Raw genomic sequence first — 19788 nt, 5'->3', positions numbered from 1 at the left:
TAGGCATCTGATTTTTAAAAAAGTCACTTTGGAGCAAAAGTGTAGGTCATTACCATTGTTGTTGTTATTATTATTATTACTATTAGTAGTAGTAGTAGTCAATTGATCAAATTATACTTATTTTTTTGTCAGATCAGCAAAAAATAAAACATTTTTTGGTGTGCTGCAGAATTGTAGTAATTAGTTTATGTGTGCCATGAGATGAAAAATGTTGAAAATTGCTGCTTTAATATATTCTAATCCTGTCATAAAATTTTACTGGCTGGTCACTTAAATGCATGGTTAGAAATAAATTTGATGACCCATATAGAAATTGCAGGCACATCCCCAGTAGGAGGTGTGCAAGAGGCAGCTGATCGGTTTCTCTTTCATCGATGTTTAACTCTCTATCTCTCTCCCTTCTTCTCTGTGAAAAATCAATAAAATATATTAAAAAAAAAAAAACAACAAAAAAAACTACTCTTGACCTTTCAATTAGCATATCAAGTTATATCAGGCCAAATATAGCAGTTTTGGGCTATAGTTAAGTAATTTATTTATAACAGGAATTATTAACCACAAGGTTCTCTCTCAGATTAAAAGTTTTGTAATGTATCTAGAATGTTCAATTTATTCAATTTATTAGGAAATCAAAAGAAATATAGAGTTCTAAACATCACTCTGACAGATTTATTTGCCCTTATTTCTATTAAAAGTATTTTGAAACCTTTGATTTGATACTAAAAATCAGTAACATGAGTCACCTTCTTTGTTCTAGGATAAACAGAACACATGCTTTCTACTGTTTCCTTGATCAATGAGAAAATGCCTTATAGCAAAACCACATGGAGAGAATATAGCTGTAGGTGATCCCCTGAGAGGTTTTTTGATTGGAGCTGGAAGTTTGGTATTGAAAGAAGAGGGAGACAGACAGGTTGTTTGAAAAAATTCCCATTAGACCAAATGCTTATGTTGGAGCAGTGCTATAACATTTTTCATGAGAAAGTGTAACTTTATCAGTTTTAAAGGTTAAAGGCTATTCATTGCATCATTATAATAATGTATTTCTAGTTTGGAATTTTTGTATACATCATATTGCACTTCATTAGCCAGTGGACCAGAAATTTCATTTATTCACACGCTGCTTGTCAGTCCTTTTTTTCTAGGATTTTATTCTGGAAATACATTATTACAAAATTTATCATTTATCTTAAGGTCAGTGCAACTGCAGTACATTTTCTTTAGCTAAATACACTTGTCAAGTTTATAGACAGCAAAAGGAGAGGTAAACTTGATGATTTGACTTACAATTATTGTGATATATGTACCATGTTAATGTTGATATTCTTTTCTTAGGAATTCTAATATCATTAGATGAGTACTCTTGACATTTACTCTGCTAGTCATGGGTTGCTAAAACTTCTGTATACATTCAAGTTTGGGTGCATTTTAAAACTCTGATTATATGACATTAATATGTGCTTCATTTTGTTTATTTTTTCAGTCCTCACCCGAGGGTATTTTTTCCATTAACTTTCAGAGAGAGTTGAAAGGAGGGAGGAAGAGGAGAGAGAGAAACAGAGAGAGACAGACAGAGACAGATAGAGTGAGAGAAACATCGACCTGAGAGAGACACATTGATTGGCTGTCCTGCATGAGGCCCCACCAGGCCAGGATCAAACCTACAACTGAGGTATGTGCCATTGATTGGGAATTGAACCCACAACTCTTTGGTCCGAGGGCCGACTTTCTAACCACTGAGGAAAACTGGCCAGGGCTGTTTTTAATTTTGAATATCTCAGTAGTTTGAAGTTTTCCTTGTAGTCATGCTGTGAGGATGCACAACATTTTAACCTCTCTTTCCTTAAATTTAAAAAACAAAAAAACAAACTAGGAATATTTAGTGTTTTCCTGAAAGAAGAGAAGCAAAGTTAATTGTTTTAAGAAGATTCTAATTGAAGAATTACTAGTAAGGTGCCTTAGTCTTGAGATTGGCTTGGTCCTGGCACTGCTCCGTGGCAGTGGAGTCCCAGATGCCTGGCCAAGCATCCCTTACCGACATCTGGAACCAGTTGCAATACATCACTGTCAAAACTGCTTTCTATACGTATCTGCATTTACACATTAGTTACCCACGCAGCACTCATCAAAAAAGCTGAACAATCTTGACATGGTGTCCCTTGTGGAACTGCAAAGGTGAACCGAAGTTGGGAGGCAGTGTCTCGCGTCACTGTCTGCTGAGCTCTTACAACAGGAAGCATGATTAAAAGTGAAAAGAAAAATTTATCAGTTGCCTCGGCTCTGTAGACTTCAGAATAATTTTTTATTTACAAAAGGGATTTTTTTTATATTATGTAAAGCATATGTATTATGATCATCAAACTGATTTTGTTTAGAGGCAAGAAAATTTCTAACTTTTAGTGGAGAAAAGATTGGTTTGTATATTTCTTAGATTTTTTTTTACTAGCTAGGTAATTTATTTTATGTATCGTTTTAGAGACAATTTAAATTAACAATAGAACCATAAATTATATAAAAAATACTTGTAACACTGTCACTTAAATTTAATTGATGAATCATATAAAATTTAAAATAGTTCAGCTTTGGTGAAGTAATATTTTTGCTCATTAATTTTTAAAAAGCTGATTAATAGAAAAAGAAAAGTAGTTATTTATAGATGTTTTGTATTGTGTATCTGTTTTTGAAGAAGAAATCAGAATTTTGACAAGAAACCAACATTGGCTCTTTACCTAAAGAACTACTCAGGAGTCTTTGCTATCACGTCCTCTACAATAATAGTACAACTAATAGTAATGATGACAATGGCGGGCATTTTGTGTACTGCAAATAGTCTATATGCTTTATATGGGTTATCTCATTCAGACTTAATAAACAGGAATACTTGTTTCCCTATTGATGGAAGGAAAACTGTGGTTAATGAAGATAAGAGATTCTCCCAAATTCACACAATTAATAAGTGGTAGAGCTAGGTTTCAATTCCCTAGTAGTCTGTTAGCTGATACTGTTTTTTGTTTCTTTTTATTCATTGGATTGTATTTTTTACTTTATAAAGATTTTCCAACATGATAAAAAGAATGTACAGTGAACTCTTATATAACTATCAGCCAATTTAATCACCACTAATATTTTATACTTGTTTCATATTTCCTTCCACAGCCTTTTTCCTGCTAGGATATATTTAAAGCAAATTTCAGACACCATGTAATTTCAATTCTAAATATTTAAGTTTGCTTTTTTAAAAAAAGTTTTTTAAAATTGATTTTTAGAGAGAGAGAAGGAAGAGAGAGAGAGAGAGAGAGAGAGAGAGAGAGAGAGAAACACATCGTTATAAGAGCAAAGAGCATCAATCAGCTGCCTCCTGTATGCCCTGCACTGGGAATCAAACTGAGAACCCCTCGGTGCCCAGGCCAACACCCAACCAGCTGAGCCACACTGGCCAGAACAAGTCTACTTTTTAAGAAGCTATTTTCTTCCTTACATAAACCACAGTGTCATTATCACACCTCACAAAATTGGTAAGTTCTTCAATTAACAAGTCTTTATCTTAATATCATCTTATATCTATTCAGATTTCCTGATTGTTAAACATATATATGTCATTTTACTGTTGGGTTGTTTGAATTAGGTTCCAAAAATGTCCATTCACTATGTTTGATTGTTATGACTCTTTAACTGTCTTTTAAACTAGAACAGAGACACCCTAATCCCCAACTCCCTCACCAGCCACCAGTGCTTTTCCACATACTTTTGACTTCTTGAAGAAACCAGAATGATTATCCTGGATTTTCTTGATTATTTCTTCATGGCATTATTTCATTTATGCCTGCCTGTATTCTCTAACTTCTAGACTGGAAGTTAGATCTAAAGGCTTGATTAGATTCATATTGTATCATGTCAGCCATAAAGTTTGGTTGTCTTACTTTTTGTAATGCTAAGATTGATTTCAGTAGTGCCAGCCTGCTCCTTTCATTGTCAAGTTCCTCATTCATCATCCTTTTACCTAATGGTTTTATCCTCCATGGATGATCAGTGCTTGAATTACTGAATTTCTTAGGGCTTGAAAATGGTAATTTCCAATTATGTTATTCCTTCTTCATTTATTAGCCAAAACTCTTTAAAAGAGTTTTATTCAATTCAGTAGAGATATTTGGTTATCCTGAAATGCAATTCATACTGGAAAGGCAGTATAAAATACTTAATTCTTCCCTTTTAATTATCAATTTCCAGAGTAAAGAGGTAGTGCCTTAATATTCTCCAGTGGTGTATAAGTTTTGATTCCTTCCTTCCCTCCTTTCTTTGTCTCTTTCTTGTTTCTTTATATTTTATTTAAGTTGTTACTATGGAGTTTCGGCTTTTTTGTTGTTGTTAATCCTCACCCTAGGGTATTCCATTGATTTAGAGAGTTGAAGGGAGGGAGGCAGGAGAGAGAGAGTGAGAGAGAGAGAGAAACACATTATGTGAGAGGGACACATCGATTGGTTACGTCCTACACGTGCCCTGACTGGGTCTGGAGATCGGACCTGCAACCCAGGGACATGCCCTTGACTGAGAAACGAACCTGAGACCCTTTGATGTGTGGGCTAATTCTCTAACCATTGAGAACACTGTCCAGGGCATGAGGTTTTGGCTTTTTGCATGTGCAGTGTGTTTTAATCAGTTGCAGGCATTATTCGTTTTTTTTTGTTGCAGTTATTATTATTATTTTTTTTATTGCTTAAAGTATTACAAAGGGTATTACATATGTGTCCATCCCCCCCGCCCCCCCGCCCTAGACAGTCCGCTAGCCTCCCCTATCCCCCAGTGTCTTATGTCCATTGGTTATGCTTATATGCATGCATACAAGTCCTTTGGTTGATCTCTTACCCCCGTACCTCCTGCCCCCCAACCCTCCCCGGCCTTCCTGTTGCAGTTTGACAATCTGTTTGAGGCAGCTCTGCCTCTGTATCTATTATTGTTCAAAAGTTTATAATGGTCTCTATTATCCACGAATGAGTGAGATCATGTGCATTATTCGTTTTGATGCTGAAATTGTCCCGCATTCGTCCAGGGGGATCTCCTTTTAGCTGGCTCCTGTATCCTTGTTTTTTTTTTATTTTTGGGTTTAAAAAATAATTCTTTATTGTTTAAAGTATTACATATGTCTCCTTTTCCCCCATTGACCTCTTCCTGGGCGTTCCCACCCCGCAGCACATGCTCTCACCCCCCTACTGTCTGTGTCCATGGTTATGCTTATATGCATGCATACAAGTCCTTAGGTTGCTCTCTTATCCCCCTTCTCCTGGCTTCCTTCTGAAGTTGGATGGTCTGTTCGATGCTTCTATGTCTCTGGCTCTATTTTTGTTCATCAGTTTATATTGTTCACTATATTCCACAAATGAGTGATATCATGTGATAGTTACCTTTCTCCAACTGGCTTATTTTGCTTAGCATGAAGCTCTCCAGGTCCATCCACGCTGTTGCAAATGATAAGAATTCCTTCTTTTTTTTTTTTTTTACTGCAGTCTAGTATTCCATTGTGTAGATGTACCAGTTTTTTAAATCCACTTATCTGCTGATGGGCACATAGGCAGTTTGCAAATCTTAGCTATTATAAATTATGTTGCTATGTACATAGGAGTGCATATATCCTTTCTGATTGGTGTTTCTGATTCTTTGGGAGATAGTCCTACAAGTGGGATTACTGGGTCAAATGGGAGTTCCATTTTTGATTTTTTGAGGAAACTCCATACTGTTTTCCTTCTGTGTCCTTTTGATAAGACTCTATCATTAGCTATTATCACTCTTACTTTCTTCCATAACAAACTATGCCAGGCTCATCTTGTATATTCCTAGCATTACATGTAGAATCTGCCATTTTCCCGAAGAGCCATCTTTGTTTGTTTTTATTGAGGAATGACATGTAAAGACCACAATATGGGTACTTAATGCTATTGGGTTGTTTGCATTTAGGAAAAAAGAGGGAAATGAATTCACATTGCTAATTCTAATTGGAATGTAAGATTACAGGGTTTTTACTTAATGTTTTTGATCTTATACTTGTACCTTTCTTCTTTATGTTAAAAGTTGTATTCCTAACAAAAGTAACATAATTTTTTATTTTCTTTGTCCTATATTTTAATTAGAGGCCTGGTGCATGGATTCGTGCACCGGTGTAGTCACTCTGCCTGGCTTGTGCTCTCTCGCAATCTGAGACCCCCTCGGGGGATATTGGATTGCCGGTTTCTGTCAGACATCCCCCAAGGGATGTAGCAGTGTGCGAAGTGGCAGGGGGCTGTGGAGGAGTCCGAGCCTGGGCTGGGCACCACTCCCATTCATCCTGGCCCCTCTGCGCCTGCCACCACCGCCACCGCTGCTCTGTAGCACGCTGCCACGAAGGTGGGAGAGGCTCATGCTGCCGCATCTGCACTTGCCCGCTTTGAGCCCGGGGTCTGGCGCCTGTCAGTCAGCTGAGCGGCGCTCCCGCTGTGGGAGTGCACTGACCACCAGTGGGCAGTTCCTTAATTCAGTGTCTGCCCCCTGGTGGTCAGTATATGTCATAGTGACCGGTTGTTCAGTCATTTGGTCGCTTAGGCTTTTATATATATAAATGGTTTCAAAATTGAATGTGAAGTTAAAGCCTTTGCAGTTCTTTGGGTGAGGGCCCTCAGATAATATCTTCCTGTGGATGTATAATTGATTGGATATTTTATGTATCCACTATGTTCTGAGGTCAGATTGACAGGCAGTCATATTTAAAGAGTCTTCGGTTTTTAAGCTTGTTTTCTGCTATGAGTTGGAGCCTGTGTAACTCCTTCCAGTTTCAGTAATTATTCTCAGCTTCCCTTGCCTAGGATCCCACATAGCACTGATCCTTTACTCTTTTCGGGTGATTTTTTTATTGGTGAGTTCTGGGTTCCATGACTTTCCCTCTTCTATTTCTCTTTGCCATCACAACTTGTTGCTATTGGATGTTTTTGGCCACTCCTATCAATATTCTAGGATTTGGGGGTATGATTTGTCACCTCTTTTTTGGTAGAAAATGTCATGTGGGTATATATTCTGTCCTAATCGCTGTCTAATTATGATTCTTTCTTTCTTTCTTTCTATCTATCTATCTATCTGTCTGTCTGTCTGTCTGTCTGTCTGTCTGTCTGTCTATCTATCTATCTATCTATCTATCTCTATCTTGCTATGTTTTTATTTCTGAAAGTTCCAGTGTCTGTATAATCTTAACCATTGTATGGTATTGCCTCTGTGATGCTCTAGCATGCAACTCTGCTTTTAAGAAAGACTTCTTTTGTGTTTTATGCTTCAGTGCTAGTAAAGCATTTATAGTAATAAGTTCCTGAAATCTGCCAGGAATATGCTGGTAATGAAAAATATATTTTCTTGCTGAATCCTCATAAGACCACCATAAATTTGTGTATCCTAATTTTATAGGTTAGAAAACTGAGGATTAGCAAAGTTAAGGAACTTGCCTAAGGCTACATAGCCAAATGACAATGCTCGTTTCAAACTGAAATATATCTCGCTCCAGAGCCTATGCCTTTCCTATTTACACTATATTTAGTTTCTATGAACTTTCTGTAACATGGCTCTCAAAAGCAGCTGGCAGAGTATCTTAAAGCAAAAAGTTTTAGGTTGGGGGTGTAAGACACAAATAAACCCACCCACTTAAAGTGGACAAGCCAGTTTATTTTTAACAGATTCACAGACTTATGCAACCATCACAATAATCAATTTTAGCACATTTTCATCACCTCCCAAAAAAGCCTTATACCCATTTCCTCCCAATTCCACGTTTACCCCAGTCCAGCCCAGGTAACCACTAACCTACTTTCTGCCTCTATAGGTTTGCCAAATCTTGACATTTCAAATCAATGGGATCACACAATATGTGGTCTTTTGTGATTGGCTTACCATTATATTTTCAATGTTCTTTAATGTTGCAGCATGTATCAATATTTCATTTCTTTTTATTGCAGAATAATTTTTCATTGAATGTATATTTTATTTATTCACTTATCAGTTGATGGGTATTGGGTTGCTTTACTTTTTTGGCTATTATGAATAATGCTGCTATGAACAATCGCAAACAAGTTTAAGTATGGACATACACTTTCATTTTTTCTTGGGTATACATCTTGGAATGTAACTGCTGCATCATGTGGTAACTTTATGTTTATCCTTTGAGGAACTCCCAGGCTTTTCCCCAAAGTGGCTGCACCATTTTATACTCCCATGTGCACCAGATGAGGGTCCTAATTTCAGTTTACCTTTTAACAATGTCATAATTCAGATAAATACTGCTTGCTTTCTCTGAGCCAGAGATTCTTCTAGGTACTGAATATACAGCAGTGAACATTGCTGACAAGTATGCTGCCCTCAAAGATGATATAATTAAGTGTAGAAGACAGACTAAATAGAATAATTCAGAGCATAATAAATGTTATGAAGGGTTATCTGGGATAGGAGGAAACTTTAGAAAGAGTAATGTGGGAAAGTTTCTATAAGCAAAGAAAATATATCAACTAAGATTTAGAAATATAGCTGGAGGGGGGGAACAAGGGAAGCAAATGCTCCATGAACGTCACCTTTCAACAAGTTTTTAGGGTGATAATGCTGATGTGATAGTGGCTAAGGTTTATAATGGACCAATTGTTTATACATTTTATATAAATTATATCCTTTGCCTGGTTTTCTAATAGGCTTGTTTTTATTACCGATTTATAGCAGTTGTATGAATTTGGGATTCTAATACAGTAAAACATAGACAAAAGCAAAAGATATAAAAAGACAACAGAAAAGGCAATACAAATAATTCTTAAACAAATTGCCAACCTTATTTAAAATAAGGTAAAGAATAACAAGGCGTTTGCATTCAGGAGTAGGAAAATGACTTTTAAAATGTACTTTTTGCATATTGAACTATATGACTTATGCTTTAAAATCTAGATGGTAATTATTAAGGTTAATAAAGGGCCATTTTGAACTATTCTGCAATTAATTTTCCCAAATAGTGAAGGTCTCAAGAATGTCCATAGTGTTTGATTTGTTAAGGTTTTCAAAAAGGTAGCAACGAAAGGATGCATTTTTGATTGGTGCTGCTCTATTGAAATGGAAGGTAGAAACATTCTAAGAGCAGAGCCACTGCCATGTATTTGGCACCCTGAGGAAAAACAGATTCTGCTATCCTTTCTTCCTTTTTTTCCCCTTTATTTTTCAAGACATTTTGGACAATAGGTTCTTGCTCTAACAATTTTAAAGAAATTTTTGCAATCCATACAAACAGTTGCTGTACTAAGCTACAAACGGCTTCCCATTTGCAGTGCTCAACTTGCACTCCTTAGTATCATCAGACACTCCAGACATATTTTGGTAGACAAGAAGATTTGGGCTACACATGGAAAATGATAGGAGGATATATTTTGCAGAACGTGGGAAATCTACCAAATCACATTCTTAGGATATGATATAGTTATCTACGCTAATATATTAAGTCTATTGCTAACTAGTGTTGCAACCTGCTGTTCTTTGTTCTTCATGAGATTAAATTGGACTCTGCCAATGTCAGGTGACAAAAACACATATACCTAACACTAGCTCTTTGTACCAAAGCACAAAATATTTGTAGAGAACAAATGCCAGGAATGGTGGCTGTTATTGTATTGTCTAGAGTAGAAATGTGTGGTACCTAATCTAAGAAGGTTTTATGAAATTAAGAGACTAAAGTAGAATCTTAAAGATGGAAAGAAAATGGATGTTGGGAGGGAGATTGTGAGAGTTTTCAGGGAAATAACATGTAAGGAATGTCAAATTTTTGCCAAGGCAGAAGAAAAAGTGAAGGCAGCAAGGTAAGATGGATATTAAAATATATATATTAATATATTTTTATTGATTTCAGAGAGGAAGGGAGAGGGAGAGAGAGATAGAAACATCAGTGATGAGAGAGAATTATTGGACGGCTACCTCCTGCAGCCCCCTACTGGGGATTGAGCTCGCAACCCAGGCATGTGCCCTTGGCTGGAATTGAATCCAGGACCCTTCAATCCACAGGCTTGAAGCACTTTCCACTGAGCCAAACTGGCTAGGCCTAAAAAATATTTATTTTTATTGATTTCAGAGAGGATGGGAGAGAGAGAAAAAAAACCATCAATGATGAGAGAGAATCCCTGGGGCATTACTTCCTGCACGCCCCACACTGGGGATCCAGCTTGCAACTGTGCCCTGACCAGGAATTGAGCTGTGATGCTCAATCACTGAACCACATTGGCTGGGCAAGGTGGAGATTTTTGGTGGAGCCTAATACTTAGAAGAATGATCCAGAATATGGGCTTTGGTGTCATACAGAACTGGATTTGGGTCCCAATTTCACTACTTCCCAGCTAGGTTGCCTGGAAGAAATAACTTTAAATTTCTAAAAAGAAGATAATTATAGTGCTCTTTCTCAGCGAGTAGTTGTGAGAATTAAATAAAATCATGTGTGGAAGCATAAAGCCAAGGGCCTTGCACATAGTAGGTGCTCAGTAGATATATGTTACTACTGTTAATGATAATTTTGAAGTGAGAACCAATTAAGTCTCATTCATTGTTGGTTTGAAGAATCAAGAGGAAACATGATGTATAAGGAGAAGTGTACTCATTCAGAATACCTATCACTTGTATAGATTGAGTAAATTAATATCTTCTTCATGGCAATTCAATTAGAATGAGGTTTAAAAGAGAGAGGAAGGATAAAGAAATAGCCTTCTAATAAAAATACCTTGTCTTTGCCCTGGCCAGTGTGGTTAGAACATTGGCCCGTGCACCAAAGGGTTGCAGGTTCAATTTCTGGCCAAGGGAATGTACCTGGGTGGCAGCTCCCTTCCTTGGCTGGCCAGCTGGGGCTCTGTGGGAGATGTTTCTCTCTCCCTCCCTCCCATTCTCTCTAAAAATCTATAGAAAAAATATCTCAGATGAAGATTAACCAAAAAAGAAAGAAAGAAAAAGGAAATAAAAATACTCTCAATGGGGGGGAAAGGGAGACATTGTGTAATACTTTTAACAATATAAAAAAACTTTGTCCTTGCCTTTCACCCCTAACACATGTAACCTACTTTACATTTAACTTCATTGAGCTTGACTGTGATAATGAGAGTTCTTGAGATACACTAGAAGCTCAACAAATGCTAATTTTATTCATATAATTCTTTACCTGCCCTTGCCAAAGGATGAAATGGAAAATAATTATTGAGAAACAGGATTTTAGGAAGTGAAGGATAAATGGAAGGGTTGAGAGTAAGAGTAAGCACTGGTTACCAGGTGGTATGGTTGTAAACTCCAGTTGTATTGAATGAACAGATGTAACTTCTTACACAGTGAAAGTTAGCAGGGTTTAACATGAGCAGACACAGAGAGAAAAGCCAAAGATATATGGGGAGGTCAAAAGCTTGGAAACCAGAGAGCATATCAGTCCTGCTGACTGTGATAGGAGAGTTAGGTAAGAAGTTTTGGATGACTATAAAACATCCAAGTATATACACTGTATGGACAACAAGAAATGAAAGCCTGAGAAAAGGATAAGAAAAGGGGATCATGTTGGCATGATTCTTAAACATTCCAAGACTGTCTTTTTAGTGGCTTCCTGTTTATGGATTGAGATAACGAACTCCTGACATCTCATACATTTATACTCCATTTTGAAGTTTTTTTGGCTTTAAAAATTCTTAGTGTTAAGCAAAAGCTTTAAGAGACTAGGACAGTGTTCTGTTATCTGTCAATCTCCTGATGCCCATTTCTGGGCTACAGGGAGCACTTTGGACAGTGGGCCATTCGGATGCCTCTTTGTAAATATGGGTATCACCAGAGGGCTTATTTTTATGCTTTCTGTGTTTATATGCAAATAATGCTATCCTCTCTGTATGTTGGCTTTTGGGCAGTTATTTCTTATAGGCAATGTATAACAAAAGGTAACTTTTTTTTCTAGTCTTTTCTGCTTGGCTTTTATGTTATTGCTTATATATGCATTAGGGGCTTAGTTGTGACTATTAACATACATTCCATCCCTTAGCAATAGCCAAACTTCCAAGTAAAATTTTCTCCTTTCCTTTAAAGAATTGGTCATTTTTCTTTACTAACTCTCTGATCTTCTTGGTGCATTGACCATAATTTTATACCAGTAGCGTATGGTATCTTTCTATATGAAGAAAAATTTTATTTGAAAAATATTAGTTTTAAAATGTGCTATCTGGCCTTTTGGGACATTATGTATGTATAGGATAAAGGGCAAAGACTGGAAATATTTATATTACAAGGCTATTTCTTTCCTCTTGCTCTTTCTTTTGAATCTCATTCTAATTGAATTGCTCTGGGAAGAGTATTGTAAAGTGAGTCTAGGTTTGAACCCAAATTGTACCTCTTTTGTGGAATTTGCTTGGTTGATTTAAAGTTGTTCGATATGTTACTGTTATTGCCTGTATAGAGCTTCACCATTTCTGGTTTCTGTTGATCAAGTTAACCCAATATGGCATCTAACTGTAGAAATTTAGTTAGAAATTATTACATTATTATGTATTAACATTTATTAGGACTCCCCATATACTAGAGATTGTGATAGGCTCTTTACATGCATCAACTGTGATTTGCTTTATTATTCCTGTTTTTCAGATGAGGAAACTTCAAGACCTAGGAAGGTTTAATAATTGACCAAGATCACCTGGCTATTAAGTAGTAGGGTTTGTACTTGTTCCCAAGTTCTAGTTAAATTTTAAATTAGGTTAGTACATATTGTTAAATTTATTGTCATTATTTAAAACTCAAATATTTTGTGACAGTATTTTAAAAATCAGGCTTGGCTAATGCTTGGTTCTGTGGGGGTAGGAGAGATGTAGTTGATTATTCGTCTATTTGCATTTATCTAGTACCCCCTAGGTTCTGTGGTTTTTTACCTTGGATTTGCAATATGGTAGGCAGAGAAATGCATGGCTGGATTTTTATGTACGTAACTGTTGCAACAGGATGTTGATCACCACTACTTTTTCTCTTTGCTGTTTCATCCCTAGAGTGTTGCCTTACCTCAGTTTGTTCAGTGACAGAGAAGGAAAAGAGGCAAGAGTGAAGTCTCTGGAGGATAGCTCTACTGTTGTCTGACTTGTTTTGGACTTGAGCTCCCAGTGCCTTTAGCATGTACAGCCTGCTTTTGTTCAGAATGTTGTGGGGTGGGCAGTGCTCTGCTTACTGTAGGCTGAAGTGATTGTCCTGGTTACAGAATGCAGGGAGATTAAGTTGATTTCTTAACTGTTCTAGACGGAGTTAATTTTAAAAGAATGTTGTAGTAAACTGTAGCATTGGGTTAGTGTGGAAAAATTTAAATGGGTAAAAATAGTTTGACCTCAGTGCTTTTGCTTTTTAGTGAAGTTTCTGATATACTGTTAACAAGTATCAAGATGAAACATTTAAGTAAAGGCAATAAATACCCTATCTGAAATATGAAATGATTTGTATTTTCTTATATTGTATCTCAAGCTCTAATTTTGAAGACTTTCATTTAGTATATCTTTATTTTTTGATGAAGTGGCAATTTGTTTTTTGCTTTCAAATAATAAAGTAACTGACCTCCTTAATATGGAGTTAGAAATATAAGCTGTGTTTCTAAAGCAAAAAGTTGCTTTAGTGAGTTTTCTGTGTGCCAGCTCTTCTCTTTCAGGTCTTCTTACTGAAGCTAAACATCAGTTCAGTTGACAACTTTACTCAATTCTAGGCAACAGTGGCCATGCTCTGGCCTGCAGAGACAGTGAATCCATTCTGGCTCTGACACCCAATTTTATTGTAAAACACATTCATGTTGACATCATATCAGTTTTCTGAACTATTACATGCATAAAAGAATTCACCTCTCTCCATTCAGTCTTTTTCAGCCGTCCTGTAAGGAGAAATTCACACACCTAGTGTTTTCATTTTGCATTTCATGTGGTCTAGACCAGAAAATAGCAGCTTCAGTTTTAAAAAACGTGTTTTTGGAGGCACTGAGCAGAGTGTATTAGCTTAATGGTGTTCATTGATAGGAAGGAGAAGACTAAAGGGAAATGCACAAGGCAGTTTTTAGGCCAGAGCAGTAGGAAGTGTAGGGTAAAGCAGGTCAATATTGTCCCAAGATTATGGAGACAAGTAGGTAGAGTTCTTTTGCATGCAACTTTCATTTTTTAAAAAATTGTTTTATTGACTTTTTAGAGAGAGAGAGGGAGGGAGAGGGATAGAGAGATAACAAAATCAATGAGAGACACCGATCGACTGACTCTTGCACGCCTCCTTCTGGGAATTAAGCCCGCAACCTGGGTTTGTCCCCGGACCGGGAATGGAACCAGGGACCTCTTGGTCAACATTCAACCACATAGGCCGGGCACAATTTCTGTTTGAAGACTTGCTTGCTTTTTGTGCTCATCCATGCCCAATTTTGTGGGCTTTCCCTCAGACTTCCTTTCTTAATTGTATTGTTTTGTGAAGGTCTTTTTAAATTGCTGATTTTTTGTTTGCTTGGTTTACTTGTATTAGAACTTGTGAGTTTTGCATTTAGAATTTGCTTAAAATATGACCCAAATTTTCACCTTTATTTTAGGGGGGAAGTAGTCTTTCTTGTATACAAAATTCAGCCCTTCCATTTTTCTGTCAATTCTAGCATTGTACTGAGTTTTACTGAGACTATCCCTTGGCTTTCATGATAAAGAAATTCCACCTTTTCACTTTTAATGGTGCTTGATTTGATTGGGAACAATAATAAAATATTAAGGTATCTTCTTTTCCATTTTCTCTCTTTAGTGAATACAGACTTCCCTAAAATATCTTAAGCCTAGTTGGAAAATGTAATAAGCCTTTCCTTGTTATTTGGTTGTACTGTTCAGAGATTGTTCATTGGGAATTTCATTTACCCATAAGAGACTGATATTCTAACATGGAGTGATTACAAATGTTGTTTATAAACCAATATCATGAATGTCTCCATGAGGTTACTTAAATATGAGTGTGTAATTTACATGAGATTTTAAAAGGAGTTGTTCTCAAGCCTTTAGATGTATATGCTAATTAATTCTTATCTATATTATTTTGGGTCTGGTGTGATCATATGGAGCACATGGAGAATTTTAAAAAGGCTTTTTCTATTATCTGTATTTCCTAAACATTATGGGCAGAATAAGGTTGGAATAGAGAGAGAAAATTGCAAACATACCCTGACTTTCTACCGGCTGGATGCACATTATCTTTATCTTTATTTATTAATAAAAGACGGAATGCCTTGGAAAACAAAAGGTTTTAATGGCCGGTGCTTGGTATCCTTGACAACAGTCCCGAAAGAATATTACATTAGGGCACCAGAGAACTTTTAAAAATAAGTAATGGAATTCCGTCTCTGTTATGCTTTTAGTAGTCATTTCGGCCATGGTGCAGCGAGGTCATAAGCTGAGCTCAGTGAAGGGAGCCAGAACATGAAATGATGCTGAGAGAACGTCTGGGAGATGAGAGGTACAGAATTACAAGCGAAAGTGCAGGCCTGCTGAGGCAATTACAGCTTAATGGGGTCATTTGGAAGGCAATTGCCAGGGGTTAATGTAGTATGGAGAGATGAGGTGAGATTGAAGTGAAATTTGGGGCTGGAAATGTGTTAAGATGAAAGATCAGAGAGCAGCAAATACTGCAGTGGTGAAGGTTTATAACATGCAAAGATTTGAGAAAATGTAAAAAATAGTGCCCAGATGTTTAAAAAAAATATTTATAAAAGTAAGTGACAGTAAATTCTAGGAAATTTTCTACATAAAAATATCCTTTTCTAAAAGAGGTTTAAAGTTATGAAAAAAATACACTAACTATAATATGAAGAGTCCATTTTTAAAGAAATTTTCTGTTATTATTTATATATATTTTTTGTCTTCATCTTTTAGATCACATTGAACTTGACGTGTTTTAACACTGGCAACAAGCTTTATAAGTGATTATTTTACCTACCAGAATACTAGCATTAAAAAAAAAATTTTAGTGTCTAAGAACAAAACAAAACAAAAAATCAAGAAAAAGTCCTAGGTATACATATTTTGAGATATTTATAATGGATTCATCACATTATCTTCTCAGGCATTAAAATATACCATATAGAATGTCAAAATATTAACAGAATGTAAGCTAGCATTTCTCTGAGTGGGTATTTTGGTTCTGAAAAGTATGCTTAAATATTACAGGTGTTTAAATTAAAAATGTCAAACCATGAAGGCATAATGGAAGTAATCATTTTTACACAGTTTTAAGCAGTACAGGGTTTGAAAAAGCTTTGCATGCCAGACTATTGTGAATGAGTGGAGTTCATAAGAATTCAAAGGACAAAAGAGATCATTATGCTTTGTTACCTCAGCTAGTTCATTACCTTAATTGCTGAGTGTAATCCAGTCTTCCAAGAAAACTCTGGGGCTTTAAGAAGATCAACATCGGCACCTTATGGCACAGAAAATGGAAACCCTTTCCTGTACCATTGCTGCTCCAGGAACACTAAACCTTGATCAAAGGCTGAACTTTTCTTAAGGTCGGCCATGTGAACATCCCCTGGAGCTGTACCATTCGCTGAACCGTAATGAAGTTTAGTAGATTCAGCACCATTTCTCTCTGACTGTGACCGTCCTGGATCACTGGCTAGCAATAGCATATTATCAGCCTTTCAGATAGGTGAGGGTTTAAACATGGTTATGGTTAGTAGTATAATATGCTTTAAAAAAAATCAAAACTGCTTCTTGCATATTACAGGAACTGAAGGAACTACCCTGTATTACTGTGTAAATAACTTTAGTTAAGAATCAGGAGCTGGTGGTTTTTATTTTAGTCCTTTGAAAGGGATAGCTTACTATGTTCTTTGTACCTAAATCTTTTCAGAAAACCTTGGAAATTCCCTGTGTGCTTTTCCAGAAAGTCCTTTACTATGTAATGTGAATGCAGCTGTGAAATGGTTCAGACTCATCTGAAGCATTTTTCCTTATATTTTTTTCTCACCTAGGCAACAACTTAGCTTGGCTTTTGAGGGTAGTTTTCCCTTATGGAATGTGTACAGTTGTATATGTTAAGCTTTGAAAAAATACGCTAAAACAAAAAATATGACCTTTAAAAGCATGGTTGAGTTGCATTCATTTTATAACCATCAAAGCAACTCTGTACTGTTGTAAGGTAGAAAAATCAATGATGCAATCTTTTTCCTTTTGCCTCGTGCAATCCGTAATTGAAATGGAAAATCAAATGAACGGCTAACAGATAATTGTTTTATCAATATTCCCTGCCTGCCCTACAAGGGTCAGCATAGAATGATCATGAGCCAGGGATATGATGAGGACAAAATGTGAAATTGAACAGCAAGGAGGCAATAAATCAGCCTTGACAAGAAAGAGTGACCAGCATGTAGCTGTTGTAGGCAGCTTTGGGGACAGTTTTTGTCTCAGGTGTCTGCCCTGATTTAAAAATGTAAGTATATAATATTTGAAGCTCTGCCACCACTAAGCCTGCCTATTTCTAGGTTAGTACCAGGAGACAATGCACTACATAAGAAAAGCTGAGTGAATGCTAGGAAATTATAAAAGTAGTGTAATTTATCTTGAAAGAAGAATGTTGAAATAAATTTTTATAGATTTTGATAGTCTATGTTGGTATATTGTTTGACTAATTTAAAAATAAATGTAATAAATAACATTTTGTTGTATCATTGCATTTAGCCATAGGCCTTGACTGTAAAAGGAAGCTAAATCACTGAATTAATTTTTTTCTAAATACATTCTGTAAAATCTGTAAAAATTGAGTAAATATTAATTTCTCTTGTTTAGATTTCAAGAAGATTTATTTATGTGAGCTGAATATGTCATTTGAGGAGTGAGGATCCAAACAAAAAACAAGAATCACTTATTCATAATTTCTTTTATTTTTCTTTATTTTTTCAATACCTAGAAATAATTATATATGTATCAGAGAAACACTTATAAATACTTCATAGTACCATGTAATGTGTAGGATTGTGGGACAAGTGTTATTGCTCATGTCATATTAAAACTAGACATTGCCCAATTATGCTTGTTAAGTTTATTAACATAAGACATTTATATTGGTGAACATAAGGGTAATGCACAGCACTATATACACTGCTTGTAGTATATAGTGTAAGCTGGCACATTTTCAGGTCATTTTAGGAACATATTTTGAAAGCCTTAGAAAGATTTATTCTCAAATATTTTACTTTAAGGAGTTAATATTAAGGAAATAGACACATACATAAAGATGTATATGAAAAGATGGTCACCACAGCAACATTTCTCCCTCTTTTAAATTTTTATTAAGGTGAATTTTGAGCCATGCTGTAGAAAATAGAATAGTAGAACACCAAACATCAAACTTGACCAGTTCATGGCCAGCCATGTTCCATTTTCACCTCTATTTCTCCCTCAAATATTTTTTTGAAGTAAATTCAAGACATTATATTACTTCTAAATATTTTGGTATATTCCGCTGAGAAATTAGGACTCTTAAAAAAGAATGTGTTCCTATACTATTGTTACACCAAAATTAACAGCAATTCTTTAATGTCATCATACATTCATATGGTTTGTTTAAATTGGAATGCATATAGTCTACCCATTGCAATTGGTTGAAGTATCTTTTTGAAGTGTTTTGTTAATTTAAAACTTCTTTCCTATTTTTATTTTTCCTTGTACTCTTTTATTGAAAACAAAACAGGGTTGTTGGTCCCTTAATTCCCAGTCTAGATTTTGCTGATTACATCCCCATAGTATAGTTTAACATGTCCTCTGTTCTTTGTATTTCTGCAAGTTGACAGTTGGATCTATAGGTTTAATCATATTTTGGTTTAAAATGTTTCCCCCGCAGGATTGTTTCATAGAGTGTGTATGTTCTTATATCAGGTGGCACATGTCTACTTTTCTTTATTTTTTTGTGATATTGGCAGTTAAGTGATTCTCAATGCCTATATCTGTGTTTAGAATATCTCTCATTAGCTAATGAACAATGATCAGTCTTTCTGGATTAGCATGTCATTCATCTGAAACCACCTCATTATGTCATCTCTTGATTCCATATTTTGTTATTTTTATTTGGTATTGCAAAATGGAGATATTCTGATCCTGTTATTTCTTTTTCATATATTAGTCGGAATCATCTTCGAGGAAGAACTTTCTTATATCTACTGCTTAATTATTTAGTGGTTTAGTTTGCAGCATTATTCCTTATAGGACAAAATTGTAGACAATGAAAATATGTGACAACAGGTGATGTGGATAATTTATTCTATAGTCATATAGAAATTCCATATAATTATCTTAAATCATGTTTTAGAAGATTAGAAGAATTCCTAACTATGGAAAATATTTAATATAGTAAATTTATGAAGCAGTTTTTTAAATAGTAGTATACCATCCTATATAATAAAAGACTAATATGCAAATAGACCAAATGGCGAAACGACCGGTGGAACAACTGGTTGCTATGATGCACACTGACCACCAGGGGGCAGACACTCAACGCAGGAGCTGCCCCCAGCCTGCAGGCCCCAGGCCAGCCAAGGTGGGTGCCAGTGGGGACCCCCCTGATTACCCTGCTGGTCACCTTGCAGAGGGAGGCAACTCGTGGCAGTGGTGAGGGGTAGGGCTGGCGAGTGGGCGGTGCCAGACCAGCCAAGGCGGGTGCCAGCGGGGGGGCCCCCCCTGTTACTCCACATATTGGCCCTGATTGCCGGCTAGGCCTAGGGACCCTACTCGTGTACTAATTTCATGCACCGGGCCTCTAGTATTTTTAGATTTTCCT

At 36.1% G+C, this 19788-nt stretch overlaps 1 protein-coding gene across 2 annotated transcripts in view; it reads left to right on the top strand.

The window, feature by feature from the left end:
* Positions 1 to 19788, top strand: part of PBX3 (pre-B-cell leukemia homeobox 3) — a 184520-nt gene that overhangs the window by 57212 nt on the left and 107520 nt on the right. Inside the window, exons 1-2 of one of the 2 annotated variants that reach the window (XM_015567075.1) lie at positions 3341 to 3515; positions 12625 to 12687. The exons of the other annotated variant lie outside the window; for it this stretch is intronic. The gene's annotated coding sequence lies outside the window, so the exon portion shown is untranslated. Of the gene's footprint in view, positions 1 to 3340; positions 3516 to 12624; positions 12688 to 19788 lie in introns of those variants that run through there. 2 annotated transcript variants of the gene reach the window in all.

The sequence above is a fragment of the Myotis davidii genome, unplaced genomic scaffold (genome assembly GCF_000327345.1).
Source record: "Myotis davidii unplaced genomic scaffold, ASM32734v1 scaffold142, whole genome shotgun sequence".
Lineage (NCBI taxonomy): Eukaryota > Metazoa > Chordata > Mammalia > Chiroptera > Vespertilionidae > Myotis > Myotis davidii.
This window is presented reverse-complemented; position numbering and strand designations above follow the sequence as displayed.